This window comes from Anthonomus grandis, chromosome 1, assembly GCF_022605725.1.
Source record: "Anthonomus grandis grandis chromosome 1, icAntGran1.3, whole genome shotgun sequence".
Taxonomy (NCBI): domain Eukaryota; kingdom Metazoa; phylum Arthropoda; class Insecta; order Coleoptera; family Curculionidae; genus Anthonomus; species Anthonomus grandis.
In genome coordinates, this window is record NC_065546.1 from 30,232,143 (window position 1) to 30,255,201 (window position 23,059).

General features: G+C 31.3%; 1 protein-coding gene across 1 annotated transcript in view; it reads left to right on the top strand.

The window, feature by feature from the left end:
- LOC126733456 (opioid-binding protein/cell adhesion molecule-like) overlaps window positions 1-23,059 on the top strand; it is a 562,254-nt gene that overhangs the window by 500,442 nt on the left and 38,753 nt on the right. The window lies entirely within an intron of this gene.

Sequence of the window (23,059 nt, forward strand, 5' to 3'; positions counted from 1 at the left end):
AATCTTGTAACTTTTTACAATATCCTACCAAAAAATCGATATTCATGCTACACTGAAACTATTATTACCTAATCATTTTCTGTATGTCTGTATGTGAAGTATATGAAATTATGTATTACTGTTGTGAATTAGAAGTTTAACACAAGTGTAACTGGGATTTGCCCGATTATAAGTAAATAAATATTTTGTCCTTTGTTCGTCATCTCTGTCTAAGATCACTACGAATTTTACTAATATCTATCTAATTAAATCATAATTATAATATTAATTATCTTGTTACCCTAAAATAAATAATTCTTTTCAATTACCGAGCATATTCTATTTAAAAATAAACCCCAAAGAAAATCGAATTTATGCATATTTAATCCGTAAAAAGCCATTAGCGACCGAGGCTTTTCAATTTATATTTTATAAGGCGAAAAACTAGAGATAGGAAAAATTATGTCCAGCTGTTCCCTCTTGTTTTTGTTCCACTTAAATATTTTTCAAGAAGTTTTTTTTTGTGGTAACCTAATTGGAACATAATTGAGAAATTGAGGTCTTTAACCACAAAAATTACCTCTAATTACCATAACTTAAAAAAGCGAATAAAGCAAATTCGAAAAAGGTAATTTTGTTCATTTTTTATTACTGTGAGAACTTTTGCAAACTCCTTAACGAAGCCCCTACATGCTTTACTTTCTTTGTAATTTAATAAAATGACAGAAATATAATAAACGCATGTAAAATTTTATATAGAAAATGAAAAGAGATGTCTAACAAAGATAACCGTCCGAGATTTAAATTTATTATTAATTAAGTCCCTTGAATATTCATAAAGACCATTAAAAAGCTAATATAATACTAAAGTTCTTACACTATAGTTTAGTATAATGGACTTAAATATTTAATGCTCTCGCGTAGTAGGTTTTATGGATTTTTATGCACAAGCAGTATTTCATGGCCAAAAGAAAGCCCTTAGAGGTGAAATTTTAATTCAGTTAAAGAGATAATTCAGAGAACCTTGAGCTTCCGGTGTTTTTTTTTCCGCGTGAATTATTTAGTAGTAATCCTTTTCCTTAAAAGAGCAGTTCCTTTTTTATAAAATAAAGTAACACGAGAGAAAAGCTATAAAAAAAATCGTTTCCATCGCAACATCTGGTGCTAGAGGAAAGGTTTGTGCACGAATGACAAGTCGACGCCGTTGAATCGGATGGAAAAAGTGAAAGACGTTCATATGTTAAGGCCTATATTATTTTTAAAATATTGATATTAATAATAAACATCTCTTATTTAACAAACAGATAGTTTACAGTTATAAATATCATATACATTTCTATAGGGATATAAAAGGCGAAGTCTAGCCGTGTACAATTACAAGTGATTAGTGATTATAACGATACACAGTTTAATAAATTCCTTATAACTTGTTTATAAATTCTTCAAATATATTAGAAGGTTGTTTTATTATATAAGTTAGGTAGGCTTGTCTTGGCTATTTTGCCTTTTTTTATTTTAAGTATTAGTACTTATATACCATATACCATACCATACTATACAGTGCGAACGTAAAGGTTGGAATAAATTCATTTAAAATTCAGGGGTATGTTCAAAAAAAAACGCTCGGACATGTCGATTTTTATTTTTAACTGCGGGTTTTCTTACTACAATTTTATGTATACAGGGTGGCCCAAAAATAAGTTACGGTCATCAACGTAATTTTTTTAAACGTAAACACCTATTTTTTATTTTAGATTTAGGTTCTACATCAAATTCTAAGTATATTTCATGTACCATGTCCTATACCTAAACTCGACCGTTGACGATTAAACACAATAAAAGGCTATTTTTGGAAGAGTTATTTATATCAAGCAACCTATCAGTTATTGTTTGGTTATTTACATTTGTGGTTGTTAACTTGTCACAATTTGTTGACATCAAATAATTTTGAGTGAATTTAGTTTGATTTAGATGCCTAAGCAAAGTTTTGCTTGTGTTAAGTTTATCAAAAGATAAAATTAAAATTTCAAAAAATGGTACGTCTTAGTGAGCGAGAGCGAATAGAGATTTTGATGATGATTGATTATGGAAACAGGATGCACACTCAGATGGAAGTCTGTGAAATTTATCATGCCAAGTATCCTGATAGGCCACGTATATCTCAAAGTACTGCCAGTAAAATAGAACAGAAATATCGGGATTTGGGTCATGTCAGGGATAATTATACGAAAGGTCGGTCAAGTATATTAGAAGAGAAGCAACTAAATGTTTTGCTGGCAGTTGAAGAAGATTGCCATAAAACGACTCGCAATATTGCGTTAGAAAATCAGATATCCCAGACATCCGTCGTTAAGTATTTAGGTATAAATAAATGGCACCCTTACAAAGTTCAATTGGTTCATGAACTAAATGAAGATGACCCAGATAGGCGTTTAGAATTTCGTGAGAGACTTATGGACTTGTGCCATGCTAATCCACAATTTTCAAAAAAAATTGTATTTTCTAATGAGGCAACGTTTTGTCTTCATGGTAGTGTAAACCGGCAAAACTGCCGATATTGGGCTACTGAAAATCCGCACTGGATGATGGAGTGCCACAGCCAAGTCCCTCAAAAAGTAAATGTTTGGGCGGGGGTGATTGAAAACAGGGTTATAGGGCCCTTTTTCTTTGAAGGATACTTGAATGGTGAGAGGTATTTAGAGTTTTTAGAAAATGACTTGGTTCCATGCCTTGCCACTTTATACCCCGATCCAGAAGACCCGGATATATTAGATAATTCCTTATGGTATCAGCAAGATGGAGCTCCAGCCCATTACACTCGTCCCGTGCGCCAGTACCTGGATACCGTTTTCCCTGGACGTTGGATTGGTCGGAGGGGTGCAATTGAATAGCCGGCCAGATCGCCGGATCTGACTCCTTTAGATTTTTTTTTGTGGGGGTATCTTAAGTCCAAAGTTTATGTTAATCGGCAAAACAACATTGAAGACTTAAAAATTAGAATAACGGAAGAAATAAGATTGATAGAACCTTCTGTTATCGATAACGTTTTACAAGAATTTCAGCATCGACTGGGATATTGCCAAGAGGTTCGTGGCAGCCATTTTCAATACTTAATAAATTAATAAAATTATGTATTCTTGCTTGATATAAATAACTCTTCTAAAAATAGCCTTTTATTGTGTTCAATCGTCAACGGTCGAGTTTAGGTATAGGACATGGTACATGAAATGTACTTAGAATTTGATGTAGAACCTAAATCTAAAATAAAAAATAGGTGTTTACATTTAAAAAAATTACGTTGATGACCGTAACTTATTTTTGGGCCACCCTGTATACATAAAATTATAGTAAGAAAACCCGCAGTTAAAAATAAAAATCGACATGTCCGAGCGTTTTTTTTTTTTGAACATACCCCTGAATTTTAAATGAATTTATTCCAACCTTTACGTTTGCACTGTATAAATGGCGAAATGTTAAAGTTAAATTTAAAAAAAAATAAATAAAACTTATATATGCCTTAAAAGAAATAAAATTATGTTCAATATTATTTATATAAATACTGAACCAGAGATAGGCTTATAAAATTAGTAGCTGTTAATTTAATTATAAATTAAAGTTGATTTATAATTGTTTTAAAACATATCTATAAAACAGATATAAAATCATTTTATAAAGTTCTATTAGGTGAACGAAGACTTTATTATAAAACAAATTACCTTCAGTAATTTTATAGTTATAAGGATTATGTTTATAAAAATATTTTATTACAGTCTCTTAAATGTTATTCATATAGTTTTAATAAAAGTTTATTAAAATAAATATGTGTTTTTCTTCAAAAAATTGTTGTTTAAGAAGATTATATAACTTTTTGAACACTAGGTTTTAAATTAATTTAGAATAATTAATAAATAAAATCTGTTTTGTGTTTTCTTTATGAATAATGTAGATATGATTAAAATAAGTTTGACAAAAGTAACATTTAAATTATGATTTCGCTTCTAGGTAGATTTCAGCACTTGAGAAATAAATTGCAATTATTAAAATTTTTTGTATACAGGGTGTTTCAGAACTATGGGATCAAACTTCTAGGGGTTGTTCAGTGCAATAGTAGAATTCATTTGAGTATAGGAACCCATGTCCGAAAATGTGTCACTACGCCACTACGGCCCTAAGACGCGTTTAAATTTAGAAAAAATATTAATTACCCAAATAGGATCTGATCCATTTATTTTTACCTTTTGTATTTGATACCATCACAACAATTGTTCAAAATGTCTTCCTCCAACCTCAATACACCGATTTAAACGCCGCACATGATTTCGGCGGACTACACTAAAAATTTGATCCTCGTTTTGAATGATTTTAAATGCTGCTGTTATTCGTCCAATTAAGTCTAGCTCTGATTCTACTGGAGTTTCGTAGACTAAAGACTTTACATGTCCCCACAAGAAAAAATCGAGCGACGTTAAATCGGGTGACCTAGGAGGCCAAGAAACTGCTCCACCTCTGGCAATTTAACGGTGCCCAAATCGCTGAGGCAAATACTCGCGTACTTGTACAGCAAAGTGAGCCGGCGTGATATGAAACATATCGTATAAAATTTGGTTGTGCAATGATGTGATCCAGAAGCCATCGACAAAATTGAACTCTAGGATGAAAATCGGCTGCAGTCATACCTTGAAATTTCTGAAAGTAGTAAGGATGGAGTTGTTGCTCGTGTAGTACCCGCCAGACAGAAGCGTTACTCGTATTCATATTCTTAGCGACGTCATGTGTGCTATTTGATGGTTCATCGGCAACTCGCTGAAGCACCTCTTCTTCAAATTCGACCGTTCTTACGATTTGAGCAACACCAGTATCATGCATCTTGGGCTTAAACATGCCGGTCTCAGCGAGCCACCGATGAACCGCAATAAACTCCAGGATGCTGTCGTTCGGGATAACGTTCATGATACAACCGCGATGCTACTCGTGCATTGCAGTTTGTTGCTCCGTATGCCAAATGCATATCCGCTAATTCTTGACTGGTAACGTTTTCCATTAGCAATAAATATTTAAAAATTATAAACTATAAAATTTTTAAACATGACATTGATAATTGACATTGATAAGCGTTGATTTTAAACAATTGTTATTGTATCATGTACAAAAGGTAAAAATAAATGCAGCAGATCCTATTTAGGTAAATAATGTTTTTTATAAATTTTAACGCGTCTTAGGGCCGTAGTGGCGTAGCGACGCATATCCGGACATGGGTTCCTATACTCAAATGGATTCTTCTGTTGCACTGAACAACCCCCAGAAGTTTGATCCCATAGTTCTGAAACACCCTGTATATATTCTTAAATTCTTATGTTATCAGTTAAGAGAATTTTTGGCATAGAATTTTAAATTCAAAATTTAACGATTAATTAAACAGTCTAGAAAAATTTTAAATTTATCATAAATTCGCATCAATTCGCGGAAAAGAATCTTAAAAGTGTAAATGCATAAACAAAACAAAAATTACGATCTACTTACGAGTTTAAAAATCTTAATATAATTAGATATACTTACATTATTTAGCCCAATATATAAATTATCCTTATTCACTCAAACTCATCGACAACTCCTTTTTTAAAAAGCCTGATATTTTCAGTTCCTTTCAAATTTACGGATATGTTATGAAATAGTCTAGAAGTGCTATATTTAAAATGTTTATATCCTATAGATTTGGATGCTAGATTAGTTTTTACTAATTTGTCTAATTCAATTCGACTATTAAGTATGCGATCTACAGTTTTATAATAGTTTTCATTTCTGAATAGATTACTCGGCACTTTTGTAGCATATACTTAACGAGTGTCACAAATATTATATTCGTTATAAAGTAAGGTTGAAGAATAAACAATTTTTTTATTAAAAACAATTTTTAAGAACCTTTTCTAAATTAGTTCCAATTAGAAACGTTATTTTAGTACAACCACCCCAACATAAAATTCCATAATTAGTTTATAATTCTAAAGGTCCACAATAAATAGTTTTTAAATAAAAGTCTGGGGATGTACACTGTGTCCCATTTTGGATGAGACTGCAGGGTATCTCGGTCATTTTTTAAGATAGAGCTTTGCGGTTTTCGCGACCCTGTATCACTTTTTTGAAAAACTTTTAAAGCCACAAACAGAAATATTCTAACTACTTTTGTTCCTGAAATACAGGGCAAAAACGAAAATGTTCACTTTTGGAGATGTTATTATTTCTCAGGCCCTGTATAAGATAGAATAAAAATGAAAACTGCTTATAATAGATATTTTTACATAAAAGTCAGTGGCGTATTTAATTTTTTTTCCCAATGCACTGTTTTTAAGATTGGGCACAAACTTGGTATTTTTTAAATGGAACACCCTGTATATTTTAACGTCAAATGTTTGCATTTTTTTTCTGAATACATTGATGTATCACAACCTAATCTTTGATAAATTTTAGCTCAATAAATTAGAAAAATCCATATTTATGTTTATTTTTTTAATAGTAGGCCATGAATTCTTTGACACATGCATAAAAAAATGTTTTGTTTATTGCATTTATGGAAACTAAGTCACAAACAGACTCAATACATATCAATAATGATGGCTAACGGTGAAAATACGGAATTCCAAAATTTTGAAAAGTATGATATTATAAAATGTTTAAACCTTTCTAACGAAAATGTCGAAGCGGCGCAGCAATTATATTTAAATAGGTAAAGCTCTAGCTTATTTTATTTTGTTACAAAATTCAAAAAATTAAAAAGATCTTATTAGGTTTCCAGAAAGACGTCAGCCATCTCGGGCTACGGTATTCCGGTTAAAATCTAATCTTTTAAATTATGGCTGCTATTCAAAACCTAGGCAACCCCATGTTGATAGAAATGAAGCTGGCGAAATTAGTGTTTTAGCGTGTGTGGAAGCAAGACCCCAAATTTCCTGTAGAAAGATAGAGGAAGAGATAAGTGTTTCCAAAACAAAAGTGCAAAAAAAATTTAAAAAAGCATAAATTTAAACCGTATAAGATAAATATTATTCAAGAATTGCATCCTGACGATCCGTTTAAACGACTGGAATTTTCTAATTGGTTTTTAACCAAAACTAATGAAGATCCGGATTTTGTAAAAAAGGTAATATGGTCTGACGAATCCCATATAAGCAGTAGTGGCATATTTAATAGGCAAAATACCAGACATTGGTATCAAGAAAACCAACATATTACTTTTGAACGACAGCAACAGGGCCGATTTGGTTTTAGTGTTTCCTGTTTTGTATTGGGCACTAAAATTGTATATACAATTCTTGAGGGTAGCTTAACTGCCCAACGATATCTAAATATATTGCAAAATAATTTGCCAGAGTTGCTGGAGGACATACCTTTAGCCCAGCGACATCAAATATATTTCCAGCAAGAAGGAGCGCCCGCTCATAATTCAGGGGTAGGCACACACGGGCCAATCAGATGGCCCCCGAGGTCACCGGACTTAAGTGTTTTGGACTTTTTTGTATGGTCGTACTTAAAAAATAAAATTTATGCTAATCGGCATAATAATATAAATGAACTCCGAGCAACAACTGAAGAAGCATTCATAAACTTACAAAGGCAACCCTTTATAATTTTAAATGCCTTAAGACGAATACAGAGTGTATGTGGTTTTTGTATAAGACAAAATGGACAGCAGTTTGAACAGTTTTATTAAATTTATATTTGTTGTTTTTTTTGGTTTTTGTTTTAATTTTCTAATTTGATTCTTGTAATTACTAATTAGTTTTTAATGTTAAACCTGGTCCGATATATTTTTTTTGTTTTTAACATTTTTATGTTTATATTAATATTTTAAGTTAATGTTTAAAATATAGTTAAATAAATAGGTTTAAATCACATGGCGTTTTAAAAAAGTAATAATTAAATGCATGTGTGTAAGAATTCATGGCCTACTATTAAAAACAAAAATAAATATGGATTTTTCTGATTTTTGAAGCTAAAATTTACTAAAGAATAGGTTGTGATACATCAATGTATTCAGAAAAAAAATGCAAAAATTTGACGGTAAAATATACAGGGTGTTCCATTTAAAAAATACCAAGTTTGTGCCCAATCTTAAAAACAGTGCATTAGAAAAAAAAATTAAATACGCCACTGACTTTTATGTAAAAATATCTATTATAAGCAGTTTTCATTTTTATTCTATCTTATACAGGGCCTGAGAAATAATAACATCTCCAAAAGTGAACATTTTCGTTTTCACCCTGTATTTCAGGAACAAAAGTAACGGCTCTATCTTAAAAAATGACAGAGATACCCTGCAGTCTCATCCAAAATGGGACACAGTGTACAGTGGATGTGGCTATCCCGCTTTAGATGACAATCGAAATTAATTCCTAGATACTTGATTATACTTAAGTATACATAGTAGATATACTTTTGTTTATGTTGTTAAAATGGATGTCAATGAGATTTATTTTGTTTTATCCCAATTGATCGTAAGTAAGTTTATGGCAAACCACAAAAAATATTAAAGTAGTAAAAATATAAGTCTTTATGAACTTTAGTTCCAAGAGTCTGAATCACACGTAATTATTGTGTCATCTACAAATGCAATAATTAAACCTTTAGATGGTATTTTAAGCAGATCTATAACATCTTTAAGAAAACTGTGTTCTGAGGTAACACACAATTAATTCCTACTTTTCTACTTAAGGAATCATTAATTTTAAGTTGCTATTTTCTTTTAGCTAAGTAGTTCTCTATCAAGTTATATGTATATTTATTTTACCATTAAAAAGTTTTCTAAAGAAAATGCCATGGTGGATTATTGTCAAACACTTGACATAGCAACCGTTGTTTAACACAGATATAGTTTTAGACTTTTCATTCAAGTTTCAATATAATTTTATAATTTTGATGTAATTGCTTATATAGCGTCTTCAGTGCTCAAGCCTTCCATAAATCGGAATTGCTTATTTGATAGAACATTGTGTACATTAAAAAAAACTTATGAGTTTGGTTGTTATTGATTTTATACTTATTAAAAGATTCTCTATTTTCTCCCAAAATTATTTCATTTGTTTCCTGACACAAACCGTTTGAGTTACCGTTATTTTGATGAACTTTTATGTGATAATATTATCTTTTTTTTGAAGCATAAAGTTTACTTCTGTATGTGTTCTGTATCATCCATGTTTTATGTAGTTATTAGTTTTATTTTTGATAATTTCGGTGCAAGTTTAATATATTTGTGAATTTTCAAAGCATGAAACATTTAAAAGGCATCAAAACATTTCTCAATATCTTTCTTTTTATAATAAGATGTATAATATTAAAATATATGTGGCCAAGCTTTTAACAAGTTTGTTTTTTAATATTTCCCTTTTTGGTAGTTCGTGTTTTTTGTGTATTTTCTATAGATGCTATATATTTATGTATATATTTTTTTCTATATATTTGTTTCTAAAACTATATAGTAATTTGTTATATTTGATTGAATTATCTTGAATATATTGAGCTTGTAGAATCTATTTTGAACTGATTTGAAACAATATTTGCTTAATGTATTTAAGTATTGATCTTTAGTGTATCAGTATATATTTATATCAATATTGATAAACTATAAAAGCAACGAATAATCATAGTAATCAGCATTTGTAATTTTGTTGCAAATTTGCTGCAAATATTATACAAATATATCGAATTTAGTTGATGGTGATCCATAGATTGCCAGCAATTGAATGTAAGTTTTATTTTTTTTCAAGGGACGTTTAAATACATTTAATGTTATTTATAGGCAATAATTTAAAAGACTTGAATAATGATTTGCATATCAATATCCTTATGATCTTTATATCAAAATCAGAACTATTAATATTTTCTCTTGTTTTTTTTGTGATTAAACAAGAATCTACCTCTAAAGAAAAATTATTAATGAATATTAGAAGTTCGTCAAAGTTTTTAAAAATACTACGACGATAAAAAAAGTGCACGATATTAGGATTGCCGTTTTTCTTTCTAAATGTTGCAACTAGGTAATTCACATTTTTGATCTAAAGATATTATCAATTACTTATTGTACTTATTGTATTTTTATAATTTACTCCTGTTTCATAGAAATAATATGCAACTTCCAAATCAACTCAAATATGCAAACAAGATATAGAATTGTGTAATTGTATAACTTTAAATGTTTTGGATGTAAATTTGACTAAACTTGTTCGTCACGTATTATAAAATTTTTAAATTTAGTCCCGTACTAAACAAATATAAAAATATAAAAGAAAACTATTTGGCTCATAGATGTAAAAATTTAACACGGTACACTGTTTTGATATCACAGTAAAATTCTTTCTTTTGAAATTTAAGCATTCATATACAAAAATACCAGGGCTTGTATACTACGATGGCTATAACACAGAATGCAGTTTCCTGAGTTGAAAACATATTGCCTATATCTGAAAATAACCCATATATCTTTAAGGCGACAATCAGTGTTTTTTTTGTGATATACATATAAGTTCTATTAAATGCTCCATATCTTGTGATTCAGTAGCTTGTTCCCATTTGAACCGCTGGTCCTTTTAAAAGGACGAAAAACATGGTTTACGTTTTTGACAGGTAGGCGCGTTTCAGCTTCTATTACATAGGTGGCAGTAGTAGTACTCAAAACAGAACACCTGTTTATCCATTATTGCACGTTTTGAGGTTATATTTTGTGTATTTTGTCAGTTGTAGCAAAATTGAAATTAGAGCGAAAATAAAACGCAGAAAAAATGAGTGCATACGAAAGAGGAAGGTAAGTTTACGTTTACAATATGATACTTAACATGTTTTTTTTGTATAGAAAATTTAAAGCGAACATTGTATTTTTATAATCTTTTGTTTATGTCTCCCTGAACTATCTGGTCCTTTTAAAAGTAGGTTTAAGGGATACTATCCACTTTCTAAAAACACTTTATAAGTAAAAAGGTAAAATTGACTAAATGCATTATTTTGTTTTAGATTTTGGAAAAAAAACTTTCGTTAAATGAACTCTTACAAGAAATTGAGGACATCGACGACGTTGCGGATATCCCCGATGAAATTATTCTTTTTCCACCTGAAAACGCCAATGATTATAACACGGACGAAGATTCCGGGGACGAAAATGACGTCGTTTTGAATAATTTACCAGGATCGCAGTTGTGCGGAACTGTAGAAATTCTTATGGGTGAAAATGAAGAAGATGGTGGGGGAAATGGCGATGTAATAGCAGAAGCAGATATAGGAGCTGAGGAAGGTCAAATAGCAAATGTGGTAGAAGGTGAGTGGGATGACGAGGATGACTTGCCTTTATCTAGACCTGTTCAGAGAAAAATTTAAAAAAAATAAAACTTTTCACTATTTGCTTGGCAAAGATTTGAAGGATACTTTGCCAGCCTGGAGTCCTGTTTCACACACAGGACAACAACCGTTCTCCTGCAAGTCTTTTTAAATCTTTTTTTGATCAAAATCTTATTGAAGAAATTGTTCAGTATACAAATTTACATGCCGCACAAAAAAATCGTCAAGCGGATGTAACAGTTGATGATATATATTGCTTTATTGGAGTTTTACTTGTAAGTGGGTACTGCAGCGTGTCTAGGAAAAAAATGTACTGGCAAAATTCCGCAGATACAAATAACACACTCATTTCTCCTTTGATTTCGAGAGATCGTTTCCAGTATTTGATGAGCAATTTTCATTGCGTTGACAACAATAATTTAGACAAAGATGACCAATTTATGAGCGAAAATAAGACCACTTTTTCATGAACTAAATAAAAAATTTTTAGAATTTGCTCCAATAAAAGAAAACCATTCCGTGGATGAAGCTATGGTGCCTTATTTTGGGTGCCATGGCTGCAAACAGTTCATCAAGGGAAAACCCATACGATGGGGTTATAAATTCTGGGTAGGAACTACTCGTTTGGGATACATAATGTATTTTGAACCTTATCAAGGGTCCACTACCATTTTATCTGAAAAATATAAACACTTAGGACTCGGCGCATCTGTAGTCTTACAGTATGCAGACATCTTAGAATCGACAGGATTTAGCAATTTTCACATCTTCTTTGACAACTTCTTTACATCATTGTCACTAATAAAAGAACTAACATTTAGAAAATTAAGAGCTACTGGAACCATCCATACCAGATAACAAGCTGCTAAAGTGCACATTGACTGATGTAAAGGCTTTCAAAAAAAAATCCAGGGGTGATTACCAGTATGCATGCAGTGGTGGATAACGAATTAGTTATTTGTCGATGGAACGATAATAATGTTATAACCATTGCTTCTAACGCTTCTTGCATACTGCTAAGAAATAAAGTAAAGAGGTTCTCACAAAAAGAAAAACAATACGTCTACATTGATCAACCTAAGCCAATAAAAGATTATAACGAAAATATGGGGGGTGTCGATCGCAGCGATCAAAATATTGGGCAATACCGCATATCAATAAGAGGGAAAAAATTGTATTTTCCATTGGTTAGTCAGTGTGTTGATATGGCTACTCAGAATGCATGGTATTTGCACAGATTTGATGAGGGCAAACTCGATGAATTAGCATTCAGAAGAGCCGTAGCCATTGAACTATTAGAAACACACAAGGTCTTGAATAGACGTGGGGCCTCAAGAAGATCAAGGAGTTACAAAGAACATTTTCGATATGATTGAATTGATATATGGTGGTCTACCAAGCCAACCAAAGAAAGTGTGGAGTTTTCCGCAAGACGGCTAATTTTTAATGTGAAAAATGCGATATTGGACTGCACCCCAAGGACTGTTTCCGTCAATTTCACACTATGTAATTTCTAAAATTACTTTATTTGTAATAATATTGTTTAAGTCAATAAATTTTTTTTTCAACGTTGTTTTACTCTTTTAGATATGTATATACCTACTGTCCTTTTAAAAGGACCCCCTTTATTTAAAAAAATGTTATTTGATTTTTTTTTAAACATTTTGCCTCAGCTATTTGCACCATTGTAAATTCACATAATGGGTTTTAACGTGATTTTTTAGAAAAAAATAATTCAGGGTTATATGGGTTAAACATAGACAACAATATAGAATTTATTTTGTCTTCCCCCTACTCCTGCTAGTTCTTATAATATCCATTTAAATTATGCACCGATTTGTAGTAAAACCTATATATTTTATTAATTCAAACTTCCTTTCATAATTTAATAACTGAGCATAAAAAAATACACAATATAATATATGTTATATTTAATTTATAAACCCAGACCGATCAAATCATATAAAATTCTTATTCAAGTTCAATTTTCCAGGATTTTAGTAAAATTATATTTAATAGCAACCGATAACTAAATTATTACCAAAATGAATAAATTTCATATTTCGCCGATATCAATTACAGCAATAATAAATGACACTTTAAAGCAACAAAATTATTATTATTTGATTTTATTTAAATAAACACATTCATTTACATTTTGTTGTTGACAAACCTATGTAAATAAACAAAATAAAAAAAACAATAATAATAATAAAGGGTTTTTTGATATGGAATCAAACCCTGGAGCGTATATCTAAAACCAATTTTAAACCTTTTAACCCCTGATGATGGACACCACTGTGTCCAAAACATGTAGGGAATTTTAAATAAAAAAATGTTTAAGAAATAAGTGGAGGGAGACCGCAAAATTTTTATTTTACCTTAACCTACGACTCCACTGCATGTATGGACTATTTCTTCACAATATTTATTTTGTTGTTTATAAAATCTATTAAATGCTGTATGTAATTTAGTAGCTTGCTCTCGTTGAAAAGAGACGATAATATAGAATTCCTTATGTCTTTGCACAATTTTTCCAACTTCTCCTCCTTCTACTAGTTTCTATATTACCCATTTAAATTATGCACTGATTTGCAGTAAAGCCTATATATTTAATAAAGTTGAATTTTCTTTTAAAATTCAATAACTAACTGAACATAAAAAATTAAACAATAAAATAAATGTTACATGTAATTTACAAACCTCGACGGACTAGATGATATAAAATTTTGATTCGAGTTCAATTTTCCTCGATTTTAATAAAATTGTATTTAATAGCGAGCTATAACTTAATTATTACAAAAATGAATAAATGGAATATTTCGCCGATATCAATTACCGCAATAATAAATAACACTATAAAATTGAAGTAATAAAATTATTGTTATTTGATTATCTTTAGGTAAATACTTTTTGATGTGTTATATGAGTTACTTCGCAAATAGTTTGCCTTTAGGTTAAAACATAAAAGGTTTCATAATAGTTTTTCTTAATATTTATGTGCATAAAAGTGCTTTTTAAAATAAGGAACAAGTAAAAGAAAAGGAAAGTCTCTCTTAAAAATACGTGTGAAGAAAAAAAGGGCAAAGAGAATTCCGCAAAAAAGCAGGGAAAAAGAGATATTATGTTATATTAGCCTTTATCCTAAAAATTAGACGTTATGAGATTTTATTAAATGCATAAATTAGTGCCTAATTATTAGCATAGTGGATTATCGATTTTTATCTTATTTTTGGCGTCAAATCACTTTTATTTAAGAAGATTTTGATTTATTTGGATTTAAGTCTATATATATAACCGTCTTATTCTATAATAGGTTAATCTCCAATAGGTTAATAACTTGGCCCTTGTCAGACCTATATTATCGCCTCAGTTCAAAGTATCGCCAAGAACTTTACTAGATTAATATTTTTCTTACCCTAATGGTTAAAATCTATAGGGAAAAGATAATTTCAAAAAGATCCTGAATATATTAAGGAACTGAGAAGGAACAATATCAGCAAAAAAAATCGAAATTTTTATTTCTTATTCAAGCCGAAATTCTTAGTAATTAGCTGAGATATCACTTAGAATGTTTATAAAATTAATATTTTTTCCCGTAGTTGTAGTGGTAGTAATGGTAGGGGTACAACAGGCAAATAAGCATTAAAGTTCCTTTTAGCCAATCCCTAGGACTTGTATCCCTAAAATATGTTAAATTAGTGCACGGAAAATGTAGACATAGTCATCCAAAGTCTCAGTAAAAAGAGCCAATCAGGAATTTTTCAGAGCTTAAATGAAACCAAATTTGGTGTTGAAAAAGCTTCGTGTCTACTCTGCAAAGAACTTAATTAAAAATATTAAGACCGCAAAATAGCTAAGTGTGATCATATAGAGGAGAACACCATATTGTTGGTAAGCTACCTTAGTAGCGAACATTCCATGGAGCAGATCCGCACACCTTTATCTATAGCGCCAAATGAGTCCCAGTAGGTGGTTTTTATCATAAGAACTAACCAATTTGCAGCCTCTAGCATATCCTTATCTTAAGTACTTATTGAACAACCCAAACTATTTTTTTCAAAAATAACATTTTTTAAAATTTTTACTTTTACTTGATAAGAAATATTTCTGTTTAACATAAACCGAAAATGGGCGCAAGCAACTTTCCCTAGTCGCCCTAAGCAGGCTGTTAAGTTAATGTCCTTTAGTTCCTCTCATAGCAGGAAGAGAAACCCACAGTTTCTCTGCTGATCCTAGCCCATCCTTCACATTTTGCTATAAAAGGTTATACCTAGGGAACAGCGCACTATGCATTACGCCTCATATATGCAGATGTCAATTGTGTCTACAATGACCTGTTAGAATTTCGATTAGGTATGTTATAATCCCTTTGAGCCGGTATAGCAACCACGTTATTCTAGCTTTAGTTAAGCCCCTCACACGATCAGTATTACTGACAGTATTTTGTTAGTATTTTTCACGCGACCTCACACGATCAGTATTTTCTATCAGTCATCAGTCTGCTCGAATCGTCTCTTGAAGTGTGTTCAGCCACCAGTCTGCTGATTTGCTGCAATCCTCTGCTGCTTAAAGCAGTTAAAGCGTGTTCGTTCGCGTTATTTATCTGTTAGTTAATTTGCTATGAATTATAAAAAGAAAGCCTGCGCTGCTATTATGATTTTACATATAACAAGTGCTAAACGTAATAAGCAAAAGAGACGCTGGATTATTAACAACGTGAAAAATATGCCTATCTGAATTTATTAAATATTATTCCACACACAAACCCCGAGGATTAAAAAAAATATTTCCAAATGACAAGTAAAGTCTACAACGAACTAAACTTGGTTAAGGCTTATATTATGAAACAACGAACAAACATGAGGGATCCTATATCAACAAATGAAAGATTAGCAGTAACTTTGCGTTTTCTGGCAACTGGATTATCATTCGAGGATTTAAAATATTCTGCTGTAATTTCTCCCCCTACTATAAATGAAATTAAGCATTAGTCACTATATTTTGGGTAAACAACGCTTAAACAACTTTTAAACTTTTTTGACATAATTTGGTTCGATTCATAGAGTTTTTTCCTTTATCTGGTATTTCCACGTCAGATAAAAATTAAAGTGCATGAAAAAAGTGCTCTTGCACTTCCAGTCCGTTTGGAATCCTTAATTTTTTTTAACTCTCGCCTAAAATTGCTTCTTAGCGTATTGATTTGTTTTTTTACATCGTCAATGGTCGCATTTGGTTTGTACCGCACAAACATTTTAAGCAGAACTTCATATCCTCTTCTTTTCTTATCTCTGTCACAATATTCAGATATACTTCAATTCCACAATTCGGGCATACACCTATATAGGTCTATAAATGCCGTTAAAATATATTTTTTTCCTTTTTTTTCTGCTTCACACAAGTCAGGTAAAGCTATCGAGCTCAGATCGGTCGTTTCCTGAGTTTCTTCCACTGTGCAGGGTACTTAACTTATCTCTGCCTCTGTCTCTGCACGGTCCGCGATGCAATTCAGACTGACGACTGTTGGAATGATTGACAGGCTCGCCCTCACACGGTCAGTATTTTCATCAATCTTTTAGCTCCGCCCCCAATTACTGACGTGATTTTCAGGATCCCGAAAATCACATCAGTCATTCATTCACGACTGGCAGTCTATCAGTATTTGCCCTCACACGATCAGTATTACTGACAGTATTTTGAAACAAGTCTGTCAGTAATACTGATCGTTTGAGGGGCGCTTTAGATTTGATAGTAGATTTTTAGCCAGTTGGCAACCGCTGTTCTTACTTCATTTTTGTCTAAGTAAAAATTATGATTCTTAAATAATAAATTATAATAGTAACACTAAATTTAAAATTTCCTTTCTCAATAATTTTTGGTTTTCATACTCCTTTATAGTGTAGCCAAGATACGAAAAGATGCTAGTTCCTTTTAGTTGCTTCGCGTTTTTGGGGATATCAAGTTTTAAAATATAGGCTAAAAACTTTACAGACAACAGATGATTCTGACCTTCGCAGAGTTTTTTCGACTTCCTCTACTCTTACTAGTTTTTATAATATCCATTTAAATTATGCACTGATTTGTAGTAAGACCTATATATTTTATTAATTTAAATTTCCTCTTATAATTCACTAACTGAACATTAAAAATATGCAATAAAATAAATGTTAGAACCCTCATGGATCAGATTATATAAAATTTTGTTTCGAGTTCAATTTTCCATAATTTTAATAAAATTAAATCAAATAAAGTTTAAGCGACCCATAATTAAATTATTACCAAAATAAATAAATTTTATATTTCGCCGATATCAATTACAGCAGTAATGAACAAAATTATTAATATTTGATTTCCTTCAAATAAATACTTTTTGATGTGTTATAATATAAATTGCTTGGCACATCATTTGCCTAGTAAAACGTTCATAATAGTTTTTTTTTAATAATCATGTGTTTGAAAGTACTCTTTACATTAAAAAATTTTCTAGTTCTATTAAAACCAGTAAAAGCAAATGAAAATCTATCTTAAAAATATAAAACTTTTAAGAGAATTGTCACAAAAAAAAGAATTTTCAAAAGAAAAAATTTGCAAAATTGCAAAAAAAGTTGGTTTTATTACCAGTGTAGGATCTAAGTTGTCACTAGGTATAAAGTTGTTATTATATCCACATCTTGAATTTTGCGCGATATTCTTGTATAATTTACCAAATTTTAAAATACAAAAATTGCAACATTGCTCAACAGAGCTATGAGAACCATTTTATACTGTAATAGATACTCACCTATCTCAATAATGCTTAACGTGGCAGCAATAGGTGATCTATAAGATAAAAAATTATGTTTAATGTATATGTTATTTAAAATTAAAAATAACATGTTACCACAGTATATTTGTAATTAAATTAAATTTTTCAAGGATGTACATAACTATAACACAAGAAATTGTAATGATTTTATTCTAATCGATAGATGTGCGTCTCGTCAAATGTTGAATTCCGTTTTGTATAATTATAATATGTTGCCAATTACTATAAAAAATTGTGATCGTTTAACTACATTTAAAAAAACTTTTAAAAGAGCATGTTTAAATTTAAATTATTATTTAACTATAATGTATTTTTCTTACTATGTATAATTTTTTTTATGCAGTTTTTCTTTATCGGTTTAAACAGTAAGTTAGTAGGGGTGTATTTTTGGCCTTGTATGTGGTTTTTAACAACTTTTGAATAGGCTACTCTGGGGGAATATTTAGGTGGAGACGGAGACGTTGCACAGTGCTTCGAGGATATGGGAATACGGGACAAAAATCACTACTCTTTTTGTACTTAACTAATTTAAACCAAACCAAAACTATTATGAAGTTTATTTATACATTTCCAAACTTTTTCAATTAAGTACCCTCCAAAACGTTCACCTGGGATAAAAAAATCCAAAGTAGGTTTCGTTTTTACTAAAATAATTTAATATCATCAGATAACAAAAAAATTAACTTCAAAAATGTAAAAAATATAGTGAAGAGCCAATAAAACATAATTGTTTATATAAAGTCAAATTTTATGAGTGTGAGAAAAATTTGTATCTATTAATTATTTATTAAAGAGTTGTAAGTAAACTAACAAATATGTTGTTCTAAAACAGGACAAGAACACAACAAAATAATCACTTTCCGGCAAACCAGAATCATACGTGTCTAAATTCAGGTTATTAATATTTGTAAGTAACATATTAGAATACCGTTGCAAAGAATAAGTATCATCCTCCAGGTAATCTTTAATATCATTTATGTTATATTCTCGCGATATGGAAGTTGTAGCCTTTCTCAAAGAAGATATGAATGGATTTGAAGTTAATAATAATCTATTCATCATGTCCTTGTTTGAGCTTTCTCTTGAATGTGTTCTTGAATGATTTCTAACCGCTTTGTGCCGTGCTTCAAGAGCATTCCCATCTAAAAGTCCTACTGGCAACTCAAAATTTTTAATAATTTCGCCTCCATGCATTAGGAGCTTATACACACTTGATGGCTTGATGGCATGTAGTACCAAGGGTATATGTCGATGTAGAGTTTTTTGGTTTTTTTCCAAAGCTGTTCAAATTTTGTTATTTATTTTTTTGTCATATAGACAGAATTACTTGAATTTGTGAAAATTTAAAAATTACTCGATCTACGAATCTACGAATGAAGGGATGACAACCAAAAGTTAAGATTCTCATTTTTTCTAACTTTTTAAAAAACTTTATTTCTGTTCATCTCTTTTGGAGATGCACCACAGATAAAGCATTTTTGATAGGGTATTAATGTAGCTACAATCTAACATGGTAAAATGAAATTGAAACTGCACTTCCACATCCACACTATTAACTGAAATATGGCAACTTTCTAAATTGTCAATTTGGTTCTTAAGATTGGCGTTTTCGCCTTTGACTAAGTCGGAATTTTCTTTGGAAAATAAAATTTTTATGGGTCTACAATAAAACGTAGACGAAATTCAAGAATTTTCCCGAAAAACATCGCCTTCTTCATTTACCAGTTTAAGACGTGACATAGCAACTAAAAACAAATATTTGTCAGTCATAGTATCAGAACTATTAAATTTTTGTTTGTAGATGCTATGCTATGTTCCCATCAAAACCATACTTACAAACAGAAATGAGTTTTTCATTTAATTTCAATTTTAATGATTTACTATATTGCAACAAAAGTATTGTAATTTCTGCTACTTGTTCTGTAAAGGTAAAATTTTGCGGAATCAATTGACTTCGAAAACACAAAACTTTATAAAAAGATAGCAAATCATCATATAAATTACTAATAACTGACCTCAGCGATTGTATTTTCTTTAACCCGTAGCTACTACTAATGGACTCATCCTGAGGACTCATCCTATTTTTAGGGTATATTCTTTAAGTTTGGCAACATTGGATACTCACTGTCTTGGTACTCCTCCGCCATACCATATGTGTGATTTCGCCGGCATAGATTCATACTTCAGTATTCGTTCGTGTCGGCGAGGTTTGAAGGTAGTGTTTACTGGGTCCTGAGGACCCATCAGTAGTAAATACGAAGTTAATAACTGCTTATTGGTTTGAAAGTATCTATTTCGTTATTATTTTTTGCAAGGTATTTATCTATTTCACAAGAATAGGTACTAGTGGCCATAAGGTATAAGTTAATAGATATAAAATGTGTTTTTCTACTATCTTTCAGTAAATGCAACGCAATGGCGTCCAGTTCTAGGGCATTATCAGAAGATGCGTTAAGAAATATTTTAGATTCTGAAGACTCAAACCAAATGGGCTCGAGGAAAAAAGTGTATCCGTTGGTGTTCCAAACAGAGAAGCTGTGTTAGAGGAACCAGAAAGATTGGCTGAAGAGAGTGACGAGAATGAAGAGGACAATGAAATACTGAGCGACCACAATTCTGAAACAGAGCAAGAAAACTCCGATTCGGAAGAAGAAGAGTTGCCCATCAGGAACAGTTGGTATGGGAAAGACAATACCAAATGGTCAAAAACAGCAGGTATTAGAGGTAGGACCCCTGCTCATAATTTGGTTACTATCTTGCCTGGCCTTATTGGCCCTGCTCGTAATAATTCTCCACGTGAGCCTGTAGATGCTTGGAGTCTACTAATTTCTAATGAGATGATACAAAAGTTAATTGATTTTACCAATTTGAAGATAACCTCCACCAGAGAAAACTGTAAAAAGTCTAAAAGGTTTGCTCAGTCACAAACTAAATTTTGGCCTTCGTTTACTTAAAATACCAACATATTTTATGTGAAATCAAGGCGTTTTTTGGGTTGTTGTATCTTCGGTCCATCTTTAAATCTAATCATCTAGTCGGCAACAGATGGGACAGGAAGACCTATTTTTCGTGCTACTATGAGTCTGGCCAGATTTTCCTTTTTATTGAGCTGTCTCAGATTTGACAATGTAGAAACCCGAAAAGAAAGAGTAAAAACTGATAAGTTGGCCGCTGTGTCGGAAATATTTGATGAGTTTGTAGCTAGATCAAAGTCATGTTATTCACCGGGAATTTACCTAACTGTAGATGAAATGCTTGTACTGTTTCGAGGAAGTTGTGGATTTCGGATGTATATTCCGAACAAACCTGCCAAATATGGAAATAAAGTGCAGGTTTTGGCTGACTCTAAAACGCATTATCTCGTTGATGCAGAGATTTATGCCGGTTCCGAAATAAAAGTTGATGGTGCAAAAAAGCCTACATTATCAAATCCAATAAGAGTGATTCTTAGGCTTGTCGAGTGTGTTAAAGGCACCAACAGGAACATCACCGGGGACAACTGGTACAGTTCAGTGGAACTCATCGACAAACTCAAGAAAAACAGTTTGACGTACGTGGAAACCTTACGAAAAAATAAAAAATCTGTAGCACCTGAATTTTTATCGAACCGAAAACGTGCAATTCATTCATCAACGTTTGGATTTACTTTTTCAACCACTATAGTGAGCTATGTGTCAAAAAAAAGTAAAAGCGTTATATTACTTTCTAGCATGCATCATGACAATTCTGTCAATGAAACAACCAAATAGCCGGACATAATTCATTTTTATAATGAAACAAAATCTGGAGTTGACGCATTAGATGTGAAATGTGCGTTGCATTCAGTATCCAGAAGAACTAACCGTTGGCCAATGGTAATTTTTTTTGCTATATTGAACATTGCAGGTGTAAATTCTCGAGTATTGTACCAATTTACATCAAAAGGTAAAGATATAAAACGATACTCATTTATCAAAACTCTTGGGAAGCAATTAATAGATGAACATTTGCGACTCAGAATGGCCAACAAGAAGGTGCACTCAAATGTACGAATCCTCATTGCTGAACTTTTGCGGGTTGCGAATCTAGTTTCTGAGCAGCCTCAAGTACCTCCTGAAAAAAGTAAAAGAAAAAGGTGTGCCATATGCCCCACCAACAAGGATAGGAAAACTGCTATCCAGTATGACATATGTAAGTTGCCTATTTGCAATCAATGCTGCAAGAAATTGTGCCCTAAGTGTTCTGAAAAATAATTTTAGATTTTTTTCGATGTACTGTAATATACCCAAGTAATTTTAAATTTTTTGAATAAAAGTTTTTTTTTTATTGATTTTATGGCAATTTTATTATTATGGGTCCTAAGGACCCATCAGTAGTACATATGTAATAAAAATGTGTCGGTAGTAGTTCAGGGTTAAGAAAGGTCCAAATCTAAAATAAGTGCCATTGTATCTTGTAAGGAAAGAATCTTTCTTGTTGCAACGATATTTGTATTTTATTTATCAGGCTCCTGTACGGCGAAAGTTAGTTCTTCCGATGTATAATTGGAAACCAAATCGGCAATTTGTCTTTTTTTCGTTTTCTTTGACTACTGTCCGTAAAATCTTTTGCAGGTTTTCTTTTAGTTTTCAAGGAAGGTCCAGGCTCATTAATTATCCTAGTATAAATATTCAAACACATTTTAAACTCTAGCCATGTCTTATGGTAAATTACAAAATTAGTTTTATTTCTAAATTTTTTTTCTAATTCCGACCCATTTTGGCACAAAAAATTCCGGCAGTTTAAAATTTTTTTTTTCTATTTTGTTGGTCACTTGTTAATCGAAAAATCAAATGATAAATTTTATCGTTTACTGCTTTGATTTTACTTTTTTTAAAAGCCAACAGCCATGTTTCTAGTAAATCTTTGTGCGGTATGCTGACAAGAGGTCCTAAAAAAACAAATATTTGCTAAACCGCAAATTAACGCAAAAACTGT